The sequence below is a fragment of the Physella acuta genome, unplaced genomic scaffold (assembly GCF_028476545.2).
Source record: "Physella acuta isolate Inbredline_101_S28 unplaced genomic scaffold, ASM2847654v3 ptg001967l, whole genome shotgun sequence".
In the NCBI taxonomy this organism is placed as follows: domain Eukaryota; kingdom Metazoa; phylum Mollusca; class Gastropoda; family Physidae; genus Physella; species Physella acuta.
In genome coordinates this window covers 4,720-16,363 of record NW_026733472.1, presented here as the reverse complement: position 1 = coordinate 16,363, position 11,644 = coordinate 4,720, and the positions used below count along the sequence as shown (strand labels likewise).

The 11,644-nt window shown below is 39.3% G+C and overlaps 3 non-coding genes across 3 annotated transcripts; all 3 read left to right on the top strand.

The window, feature by feature from the left end:
- The first annotated feature begins 5,268 nt into the window (after window positions 1-5,268).
- Trnam-cau (transfer RNA methionine (anticodon CAU)) lies at window positions 5,269-5,356 on the top strand. Its single transcript is given in 2 exon segments — window positions 5,269-5,305; window positions 5,321-5,356. It is a non-coding gene; the product is annotated as a tRNA-Met (tRNA).
- A 4,710-nt stretch (window positions 5,357-10,066) lies between these two features.
- On the top strand, window positions 10,067-10,154 carry Trnam-cau (transfer RNA methionine (anticodon CAU)). Its single transcript is given in 2 exon segments — window positions 10,067-10,103; window positions 10,119-10,154. It is a non-coding gene; the product is annotated as a tRNA-Met (tRNA).
- A 983-nt stretch (window positions 10,155-11,137) lies between these two features.
- On the top strand, window positions 11,138-11,228 carry Trnam-cau (transfer RNA methionine (anticodon CAU)). The gene is given in 2 exon segments: window positions 11,138-11,174; window positions 11,193-11,228. It is a non-coding gene; the product is annotated as a tRNA-Met (tRNA).
- Window positions 11,229-11,644: the final 416 nt, after the last annotated feature.

The window sequence follows — 11,644 nt, the reverse complement described above, 5'->3', positions numbered from 1 at the left end:
GTTGTTTTTTTGCTAATAAGTGTGGCAATTATCCTTCCTTAGGCTGATAACATGGTAAGGGTGGGGGTATACTGCGAGGGGGAGGGGTAGTTTTAATTAAAAAGGATTAAATGAAAGGGAAAAAATATCTTTGGTTAATGTTATGTACCCTAATTGTGTCTCTTAGAAAAGCCAGTTTTTACGCATTGACGTCAAGGGGTGCCTAATTATTTAGTTAAAAAGCCACTTAGTGTTCTGTTTTCGTCATTCACAACCCTGCTACCCAGCAAGCACCCAACAAAACAAACTTTGTGTGTTTGTCAACATGGTGCTTTGCGCTCGACTGAAATTTAAAATATGACACTGGAAATTGGCAGGCAAGAGATAGTTAATGTGGAGGGGGAGTGGGTGACGTAATAGAGAGTGTCTAAAAGCTGTACGAGGAGTCTATAAGGGCAGTAGCGTAGTGAGTGGGGGGGGGGGGGGCATATGTCCCCGGGCGCCGACCTTAGGGAGCGCCAAAATGGGTTGGAAAAATAAATTGAAAGGTTGAGGGGGGTGCAAATCGAAATCTTGAGAGGGGTGCAAATCGAAAAGTTTGTCTCCGGGCGCCGGGAAGGGTCGCTACGCCTCTGTATAAGGGTTGGAGTGTCTTTTGGGGTTGGGGTTGTCTTTTGGGGTTGGGGTTGTCTTTCGACCCGTGTTGACAATTTGACGCCAAAAGCACATTTCTCTAAACAACAAAACAGCTCTAAACAAACTCGTGTGTGTGTAAGTGGGTGGGGGGGGGGGGGGTTACGATATGCATTCTAGGGGTTCAGACACGAAAGAATTCACTGACACCTTGGGGCTCAATGATACCAAAGAATGCCCTGACTCCAAATAATTCATTGACATATGGATCCACTAACTCCAAATAATTCACTGATACCAAAAAAATTCACAGACACCAAAAAAAAAAAAATCAACGACTGCAAATAATTAACCGACAACAAATAATTCACTGACAACAAATAATTCACCGACACCATATAATTTACTGACACCGACAAATTATTGACACCAAATAATTCAATGACACCAAATAACTCAACGACACCAAATAATTCACTGACACCAAATAATTCACCGACACCAAATAATTTACTGACATCATATAAGCCACTGACATCAAGCCCAAGAAGTTCACACCATTATACTGTAGCCATTCTCTTAAACTCGCTATTACTTTACAGGCCCGCTAAGCGAGTAGAGAGTAGTCCGCTATTGAGAGGAGAGGCAACCTTTCTAGTGCTCTCCCTTTCATTTGCTCTTACACAAACAAGGGCAGATAAACGAGAATTTAAAGACGTCCGACAAATCGACAAACAAATGTCCCCTTCACCCCCCCCCCCCCCCCCTCCCCCTGAATCCCAGTAAATTACCGGTAGGGAATGTTGGATTATCGAAAAAAACAACTGAAATTAACACTAGTGAGATTCCAAATGAAATGTCGTGTGGCTGTTCCATCATAAGACATTCTTTTCACAAGAGAAAAGTCGCGACACTATTTAAAGCAGCAGATTTAGGTTGGAATACAGCATCAATTGACTCAAGAAAGCGAATCTGTTGATTTTATTCATCTTGGAAGAGTTATTAATTTTTTATTTATTTATTTATTTATTTTTTTAATCAGTAATAATAATATATTTGATAGATTTTACATAGCATCAAAGACATGAACAATGAACATCAATTGCATATATAATAATCAAAGGGAAAAAATAAAATGGCATAAGAACTAGATTAAAATAAGGTGTGCAAACTAGGTTTCTCTTCACTGCTTAGTTTAGTGTGCTGCGGAGTCAAAAGTTCACACTGTAGCCACCCATGGACAGAAATAGAAACGACTGTGGAAGAAGGGTCTCTGTAATCACGTACTGATCTATCATTCCAAAACTTTCCATGACATAAAATTGACCCTTGGCAATGAGGGCACGCTACCTTGAAATATCCGCCAGTCCGGTTGATTGGGGGGGGGTGTGTTGGGGGGGGGGTTGAGGTGGGTATCTCTTTCTACCATTCAGGTTGTGCATTTTAAAACCCGGGAAACAGAAGACTGTTCTAATGTTAATTTACTTGGGGGCTGATCGAGTGATGTTTGGCTTGAGACTGTCTAAATTAAAATGAATACTTTATTTATTTCTTTCCTGTATATTTCTTTTTTTTTTTCTCAGTTAAATGAGAGTTCCCAGTCTATGTCTTAGCTTTGCTTGAAATATTTCTTTTAACTCGATGTCCGTGTATTTTGTAAAAAAATATCTGACTTTATTCCTAATTTACCATATAGTTCGATCTATAAATAGCCATTGCTACTAGTCTGTTTTCGTCTTCTGTTCTTTGTCTAGTCGTGTTCATTAAATTAAGTGTGATTACTTTATTTGTTGTGGCTGTTTGATTGGTGGTGTTTAATATTTTCGCAAGTGTTTGCTTTGTTTTCTGTACTAATATACAATCTAAATAAATGTGTTTCTCAGTTTCTTGTATATTTTGTTTACACGTTTGACATGTTATTTTAACATTTTGATTTGACTTTGTATTTCGTGAAACTGGAGTTGTGTTAAAAATCAGTCTGTATGCTATTTCCCTTTCTTTTGGTGTAATGCGTTTATTATGTAGGTTTCTAAATGTATCTTTAATGTCTATTATATTGTGTTCCCTGGCCCAACTAATTCTCGTGTATAAGGGTGTCGCTTGTTGTTTGATTAGGATGTCGTATATTTTTTTTTGTGTCTTCCCCAATAATGCTTTTGTTTCCTTGGAATGTTGCTAGCGTTTCTTCTTAAAAGCTGCCTATGTCATTTCCCCCATAGTGTGGTGTTATGATGTTTAATTTTAAAATGCTCTTTATGTTTAACCCAATGTAGTATTGTGCTAATGGATGATAATGTGGTTCTATCCTTATTCTATCCAGGTGTTTTAATCGGAAGGTGTTTTATTTTAGTTGAATGTCGTGTAGCCCTATACCTCCTGTTTAATTTATTTTGTATTAAGGTTTTGTGGCTAATGTTTCTAATCGTATTTTTGAAAATGAACTCTCTAATGTGCTTGTTTTTTTTTTTTTAATAAATGAGTTGGGTATTGTAGAGTTCGTCGCTACGAAAATTATTTTTGGAATGATAGAGACTATATCTGTTTACTAATGCAGCTCTGGCAAAAATGGTTGTATTGCAGTATTGGTATTTTTCCAGATTGTGATTTATTTAATTTTTCAGTGTGGTCCAAGTTTCTTGGTCGTTTATTGTGGGATCGCTAGTATAGGTTATTCCATAAATTTTGAGTTTGTCAGTTATTGTTATGTCTATGTGATAGTTATCTTTACCTTTCCATTTACCTATACCCATTACTTTTGATTTTTCTGCGTTTATTTTTCCCCCGCTCCCTTTCCCAAAGTTGTTGAATTTTTCTATTAGAGTCTGTATTGCTTTTTCTGTTTGTACTAAGAAAGTAGTGTCGTCTGCGTATGCAAGTATTTTCTTGCCTACCGTGTTTGGAATGTACAGTCCTTTAATCGAGTTGTCATGTCTAATGTTTTCTAGTAGGGGTTCTAAGCTTAGGATGTATAGTAGGGGAGATAAAGGACAACCTTGTCTAACTGATTTCTGTATGTGAAAAGCGCTTGTAACACTGTTGTTTATTAATAAATGGACTATGTGCATTGTTATATATTATTTTTATCCATGTTTTAAAATAGTGTCCTAGGTTGTAAGCATCTATTGTTTTATTAACCATGTATGATCTACTCTGTCGAACGCTTTCTGTTGGTCGATGCTAAGAATCGCTAGTTGTGTGTCTTTCTGCGTGCTATAATGTATGATGTCTCTGATTAAGTGCGTGTGGTTGTGTATGTTTCTACCTGGTATGCTATACTGCTGATCGGGGTGTATTAATTTAGATATGAAGGGTTCGAGTTTCTTAACTAAAGTTTTTGTCAATATTTTATAATCACTGTTATAGGTCAGAGTTATTAAGAGTTCTTAAGCCGAAAAAAGTGAGTCAGAAGAGCAACATATTATAATCAGAGTTTTTATTTTTAAAATTGTTTATGAAATAAAGCTATTGTAGCATGCTATTAGTTAGAGTTTTATTTCTTATTTATGCAATATATTAATAGTTAACACGCTTTAATGTTAGGCAAAATAACGTATTTTTTATTTGTTTCATTTTCTTTTAAAGTATATAAACATGTACAATTTTGTTGCCTATGCACACTTGGTGGTTTTAGTTAATTTTAGAGATTTATTTGAAAGTTACCTCTCTTTGGCCCCATGTTAATTTTTTAAATTAGGGGTCATTCATTAATTTTTGACGTCCACAAGGAGTGAGTGAGTGGGGGGGGGGGGGGGGTGGAGTGTTAGAAAAGGTCGTCCTTTTGTGGACAATTTTAATTATTTCAATACTGGTGATAATTGTATTGGCCTATTAAAAGAAATTCTTTTTATTTTCTTGTTTTAGATGTAGGCCTATAAAAGCTTCCTATTTATTTAAGTTTTCTATATTAAGTATTAATTTTTCCGCGATATTACAAAAAATACAGACATTGCCTTCATTTAATGTGAAATTAAATTACAGTTTGAAGTAGGCCTATTTAAAAAAAAAAAAATTCCACTCGCAAATTTCGTCTCATGGTGTAGGACAAAAAGGGGGATCAAGTTTAGAAAAAAAATAGCCTGTAAAAATAAGAAGTGAGCTCTATGGAAAAATCTAACCCCAACCCTAACACAGTGGCGTGGCGAGGTCGGGTATCACCCGGTGCGGCACTTAATGGTGTCACCCCCCAGAGGCGTAGCAACCCTTCCCGGGGACAAAATTTCGAAATTTTCAATTTGCATCCCCCCCCCCCCCCTCAAACCTTCGATTTGCACCTTCCCCCCTCAAATTTTTCTCTATATATTTTGCTATTTTTGCCTTGGTGTCACCCCCATAAATGGTGTCACCCGGTGCGGTCCGCAACCTCCACCCCCCCCCCCCCCATCGCTACGCCTCTGCCCTAACCCTAACCTTAAACTTAACCCTAACCCTAACCCTAACCCTAACCCTAACCCTAACCCTAACCCTAACCCTAACCTTAACCCTAACCCTAACCCTAACCCTAACCCCTAACCCTAACCCTAACCCTAACCCTAACCCTAACCTAACCCTAACCCTAACCCTAAGTTATGTAGTCTGTGGTGTGATCTCAAGGTTGCAAAAGGAACTTAAGACCCCATGACTTAAGAGATTATCGGGCATCAAACACGAATATTACAAGCCTCGGTAGCGCAGTAGGTAGCGCGTCAGTCTCATAATCAACTCAAGAGCAATCTGAAGGTCGTGAGTTCGATCCTCACCCGGGGCATTCGTTTTTTTCTCGTTTCAAAAAAATCTTTTTGCATAACATTTATTTATTGTGTTAATTCTTATCCTTTTTTTTTGTTCCTACTCTCAAAATTATATGTATAATTATGCAGTTACGTTGATAGGTCTATAGGGAGAAAAATCTAAAAATTACAAAAACTTAACATAGCCATACGAAGGTAACTTTTTCTTTTATTTATTTGCAAATCAATATTCGTCACAAACACACACTCACACACACACACGCGCGCACACACACTAGAAAAAAACGGAAAAGTTAATTTGACGTCAATTTTTATTTTATTCTCTATCAGCATCAGCAGTGGCTTAGCGAGTTCGGGTGTCACCCGGTGCGGCACTTAATGGTGTCACCCCCCCCCCCCCCCCAGAGGCGTAGCAACCGTTCTCGGGGACAAACTTTCAAATTTTCGATTAGCACCCCCCCCCCCCTCAAACTTTCGATTTGCACCCCCCTCAAACTTTCGATTTCCCCCCCCCCCTCCCCCTCAAGTTTTTCTCAATATATTTTGCTATTTTTTGCCTTGGTGTCATCCCCCCCCCCCTAAATGGTGTCACCCGGTGCAGTCAGCACCCCCCCCCCCCACGCTACTCCTCTGAGCATCAGCACAAATATGCGAAATTCCTCCCTTCCCCACCGCCCCATTCTCATTGTCTGAGATGTAGCCCTACGCCCTACGCCATGCAAACGCCCCTACAACACACCAAGCCGACACCAGACACGAGAAACTGCCAGGATAACTTCATATCATATTACCAGACTATATACTAACGTAGAAGTCACTTCTATACAGCTGTCATTGGTGAAATATTTTGATCTTTAACAGAGGGCGCTCATCAACAGACCAGCACTGAATGGGGCGTCAGCAGATCTGGAGACCACAGTCCAGACTTGTTGTCTGGATCCTGCACCGAAGAAGGAGAATAGAGCAGCAGTCTAGTTGGCGCCCCATTCACTGGCTAGGAAGACGATTAGCTCGCACATGGACATCCCAGGTTTTGTGAATTAGAAACCTGAACATTTTAGCTCACCTGTTCAGGTTCAGGGAGTCGTACAAGGGCGACAAAGACACGAATTAACGCATCTGAGGAAAATATTTACGAATCATTTACCTCCCTAAACTTCGCCCCCCTTTACCAGCACACACACTAGACTTGCCGATTTCAGAAAACAACATTATGAGGTAATATAATGTATTAGTGCACTCGAGGTTTTTATGTAAATCAGCTTTCAAGCCCAGGGGCGTAGCGAGGGGGGGGGGGGGCGGGGGTGCGGACCGCACCGGGTGACACCATTTAGGGGGTGACACCAAGGCAAAAAATAGCAAAATATATAAAGAAAAACTTGAGGGGGGGGGGGTATAAATCGAAAGTTTGAGGGGGGGGGGGGTGCAAATCGAAAGTTTGAGGGGGGGGGGGGGGTGTAAATCGAAAATTTGAGGGGGGGGGGTGTGCAAATCGAAAACTTGAGGGGGGTGCAAATCGAAAGTTTGAGGGGGGGGGGGGGGGGGTGCAAATCGAAAACTTGAAAGGTAAGGGTCGCTACGGCCCTCTGGGGGGGGGGGGGTGACACCATTAAGTGCCGCACCGGGGTGACACCGACCTCGCTACGCCACTGTTCAAGCCTCGGTAGCGCAGTAGGTCTCATAATCTCGGCCAGCAGATAGAGCGATCTGAAGGTCGTGAGTTCGATCTTCACCCGGGGCATTCGTTTTTTTTTTCTCGTTTCAAAAAATTCTTTTTGCATAATCTTTATTTATTGTGTTAATTCCTATCCTTTTTTTTTTTTTGTTCCTACTCTCAAAATTATATGGAAATGGGCAGGCAACAGATAGTTAGTGTGGAGGGGGGGGGGGCGATAACTTAATAGAGAGAGAGTGGTCTAAAAGTTGTACGAGGAGTCTTTAAGGGTTGGAGTGTCTTTTTGGGTTGGGGTTGTCTTTTTGGGGTTGGGGTTGTCTTTCGGCCCGTGTTGACAATTTAACACGAAAAGCACATTTCTCTAAACAACAAAACAGCTCTAAACAAACTCGTGTGTGTGTGGGGGGGGGAAGGGGTAACGATATGCATTCCCTAGGGTTTCAGGCACAAAAGAATTCACTGACACCTTGGGGTTCAAAGATGCCAAAGAATGCCCTGACTCCAATATAATTCACTGACATATGGATTCACTGACTCCAAATAGTTCACTGATACCAAAAAAAAAATTCTCAGACACCAAAAAAATCAACGACACCAAATCATTAACCGACAACAAATAATTCACTGACAACAAACAATTCATTGACACCAAATAATTTACTGACACCGACAAATTATTGACACCAAATAATTCACTGACACCAAATAATTCACTGACACCAAATAATTCACTGACACCAAATAATTTACTGACATCATATAAGCCACTGACATCAAGCCAAGAAGTTCACACCATTATACTGTAGCCATTCTCTTAAACTCGTTATTACTTTACAGGCCCGCTAAGCGAGTAGAGAATAGTCAGCTATTAAGAGGAGAGGTAACCTTTCTAGTGCTCTCCCTTTCATTTGCTCTTACACAAACAAGGGCAGATAAACGAGAATTTAAAGACGTATGACAAATCGACAAACAAATGTCCTCGTCCGTCCACCCCCTCCTTCCCCCCCCCCCCCCCCCCACTCCCCCTGAATCCCAGTAGTGACTCTAAACTGATAGGAAAAGTTGGATTATAAAAAAAAAACAAAAAAAAAAAAAAAAACTAAAATTAACATTAGCGAGTTTCCAAAAGAAATGTCGTGTGGTTGTTCCATCCTAAGACACTCTTTTTCCCAAGAGACAAGTCGCGACACTATTTAAAACAGCAGATTTAGGTTGGAATACAGCATCAGTTGACTCACGAAGCGAATCTGTTGATTTGACTCATCTTGGAAGAATTATTATTTTTTTTTTAAAGTTAGGGGAGATCACTCCCGGTTTATTTACAATAGGCACAGGCTATTCAAAATGTACATTTTTACATGGCAATAGAAAAAGAAGTAATGCAAATAACACTGTTTGATCGACTAACTTTAAGAGGTAGATGAATTTAGTTCATCTATTTCCCTGACCATGGCTGCCTTTAGAGAATATTCATTATGTGCTCACGCTGTCCCACAACTGCATTGAGACCAGTGTTTCTTCCAGACTTTTTCTCCGGGGGCTTGGAAGAATTGTTAAGAGTTCTTGTATTTAGAAGCCGAAAAAAAAAACGTGCCAGGAGAGCAACATATTTTAATCAGAATTTTTATTTTTAAAATTGTTTATGAAATAAAGCTATTGTAGCATGCTATTAGTTAGAGTTTTATTTCTTATTTATGCAATATATTAATAGTTAACACGCTTAATGTTAGGCAAAATAACGTATTTTGTATTTGTTTTCATTTTCTTTTGAAGTATATAAACATGTACAATTTTGTTGCCTATGCACACTTTGTGGTTTTAGTTAATTTTAGAGATTATTTGAAAGTTATCTCTCTTTGATCCCATGTTAATTTTTTAAATTAGGGGTCATCCATTTAATCTTTGACGTCCACGAGGAGTGAGTGGGGGAGGGGGGGGGGGGGGGTGGAGTGTTAGAAAGGTCGTCTTTTGTAGACAATTTTAATTATTTCAATACTGGTGATAATTGTATTGGCCTATTAAAAGAAATTCTTTTTATTTTCTTGTTTTAGATGTAGGTCTATAAAAGCTTCCTATTTATTTAAGTTTCTATATTAACTATTTTCTTTTTCCGCGATATTACAAAAAATACAAACATTGCCTTCATTTAATGTGAAATTAAATTACATTTTAAAGTAGGCCTATTTAAAAAAAAAAATTCCACTCGCAAATTTCGTCCCAGGTGTAGGACAACAGGGGGATCAAGTTTAGAAAAAAAAATAGCCTGTAAAAATAAGAAGTAAGCTCTATGGAAAATAAACCGGGAGTGATATCCCCTAAACTTTCTCGAATATTCTTATATAACTTGGAATATAGACATGATTTTTAATTACTTAAACTTCTAAAAATAGAATGGAATCTCATAGAAAAAAAGAATTGCGCACCAAGCGAACGCCAAATAAAGATGTGCATGATATTATTAGTACTTTATAAATTTACATGCGTTTTTGAGAAATCGGAAATAGCGTAAATTAGTACTTCTGTTCAACGGAAATTACTCAGAATTTGATAGAAGGTAGAGATATAGATCTTTTACTTACATGTGAAATTTCATTTATCTATCTGAAATAGTACTCAAGTTATAGGCTTTTGAAAAATTCAAAGTAGAAAAGGTACCACTTCCGGTTTTCGGAAATCGCTCAAAAGTTGAAACGGATCTACGATTTTGATAAAATACTTATATATGAAATTTCATCAACCTAGCTGTAACGGTACTCAAGTTATCGTGTTTACAGACAGACAGACAGACAGACACACAGACATACGGACAAGATTGCAAAATTATGTTTTTCCGTATCAGTGAGGTGTAAAACGTCGAGATTTGTAAAAATCTCGATTTTTTTTTTGCACGATTACAAGACTTTCTCTATACTTCGTATATACGAGAAAGTAAAAATCTAACCCTAACCATAACCCTAAGTTATGTAGTCTGTGGTGTGATCTCAAGGTTGCAAAAGGAACTTAAGACCCCATGACTTAAGAAATTATCGGTCATCAAACGCGAATATTACAAGCCTCGGTAGCGCAGTAGGTAGCGCGTCAGTCTCATAATCAACTCAAGAGCAATCTGAAGGTCGTGAGTTCGATCCTCACCTGGGGCATTCGTTTTTTTCTCGTTTCAAAAAATTCTTTTTGCATCATCTTTATTTATTGTGTTAATTCCTACCCTTTTTTTCCTACTCTCAAAATTATATGTATAATCATGCAGTTACGTTGATAGATCTATCTAAAAATTACAAAACTTAACATAGCCATACGAAGGTAATTTTTTATTTATGTGCAAATCAATATTCGTCACAAACACACACACGCGCGCGCGCACACACACACACACACACTAGAAAAACGAGAAGTTAATATGACGTCAAATTTATTTTATTCTCTATCACCATCAGCACAAATGAAATTCCTCCCTTCCCCCACCGCCCCATTCTAATTGTCTGAGATCTAGCCCTACGCCCTACGTTATGCGAACGCCCCTACAACACACCAAGCCGACCCCAGACACGAGAAACTGCCAGGATAACTTCATATAATATTACCAGACTATATACTAACGTAGAACTCACTTCTATACAGCTATCGTTGGTGAAATATATTTGATCTTTAACAGAGGGCGCTCATCAACAGACCAGCACTGAATGGGGCGGTCAGCAGATCTGGAGACCACAGTCCGGACTTGTCTGGATCCTGCACCAAAGAAGGAGAACAGAGCAGCAGTCTGGTTGGCGCCCCATTCACTTGCTGGGAAGACGATTAGCTCGCACATGGACATCCCAGGTTTTGTGAATTAGAAACCTGAACATTTTAGCTCACCTGTTCAGGTTCAGGGAGTCGTACAAGGGCGACAAAGACACGAATTAACGCATCTGAGGAAAATATTTTACGAATTATTTCACCCCCCCCCCTTTTCTAAACTTCGCCCTCCTTCACCACACACACACACACACACACGCACGCTCGCACGTAAGCACACACACACACACATACACACACACACAAGTCTTGCCGATTTCAGAAAACAACTTTATTAGGTAATATAATTTATTAGTGAAATCAAGGTTTTATGTAAACCTGCATTCAAGCCTCGGTAGTGCAGTAGGTAGCGCGTCAGTCTCATAATCTCAGCAGATAGAGGCATCTGAAGGTCGTGAGTTCGATCCTCACCCGAGGCAATCTTTGTTTCAACTTACTCACTTGTTCAACATGTTTCTTTTTTTATTTTTTAAAGTTTTGTTAGTCTTGTGCTTCAAGGAAATAAGTCCTGTCCATACTATCAGAAAATGTTGCCATTACATCCACGCGATCTGTTGACGGACTAAGACGACAGAAGTGGAAATTAAAGGTAACGAGGTAGTAGGCCCTATAAGTAGGTGCAATACTGGCCTCAATGTCGAGATTGTAATTAAAAATAAGAGGGTCTACTTGGATGGAATCTTTAGGTACATTCCATGTCATCTTCATATTTTCCTTTTTGTGCCCAAGACACATGCGGCCGCCACAGAAAGCTCCCTCCACTTTTGTCGGTCTCCGGCAATTTTTCTGGCAGTCCCCCATGACAGCAGTTCTACCTCTTCCAGCTGCTTCCCCG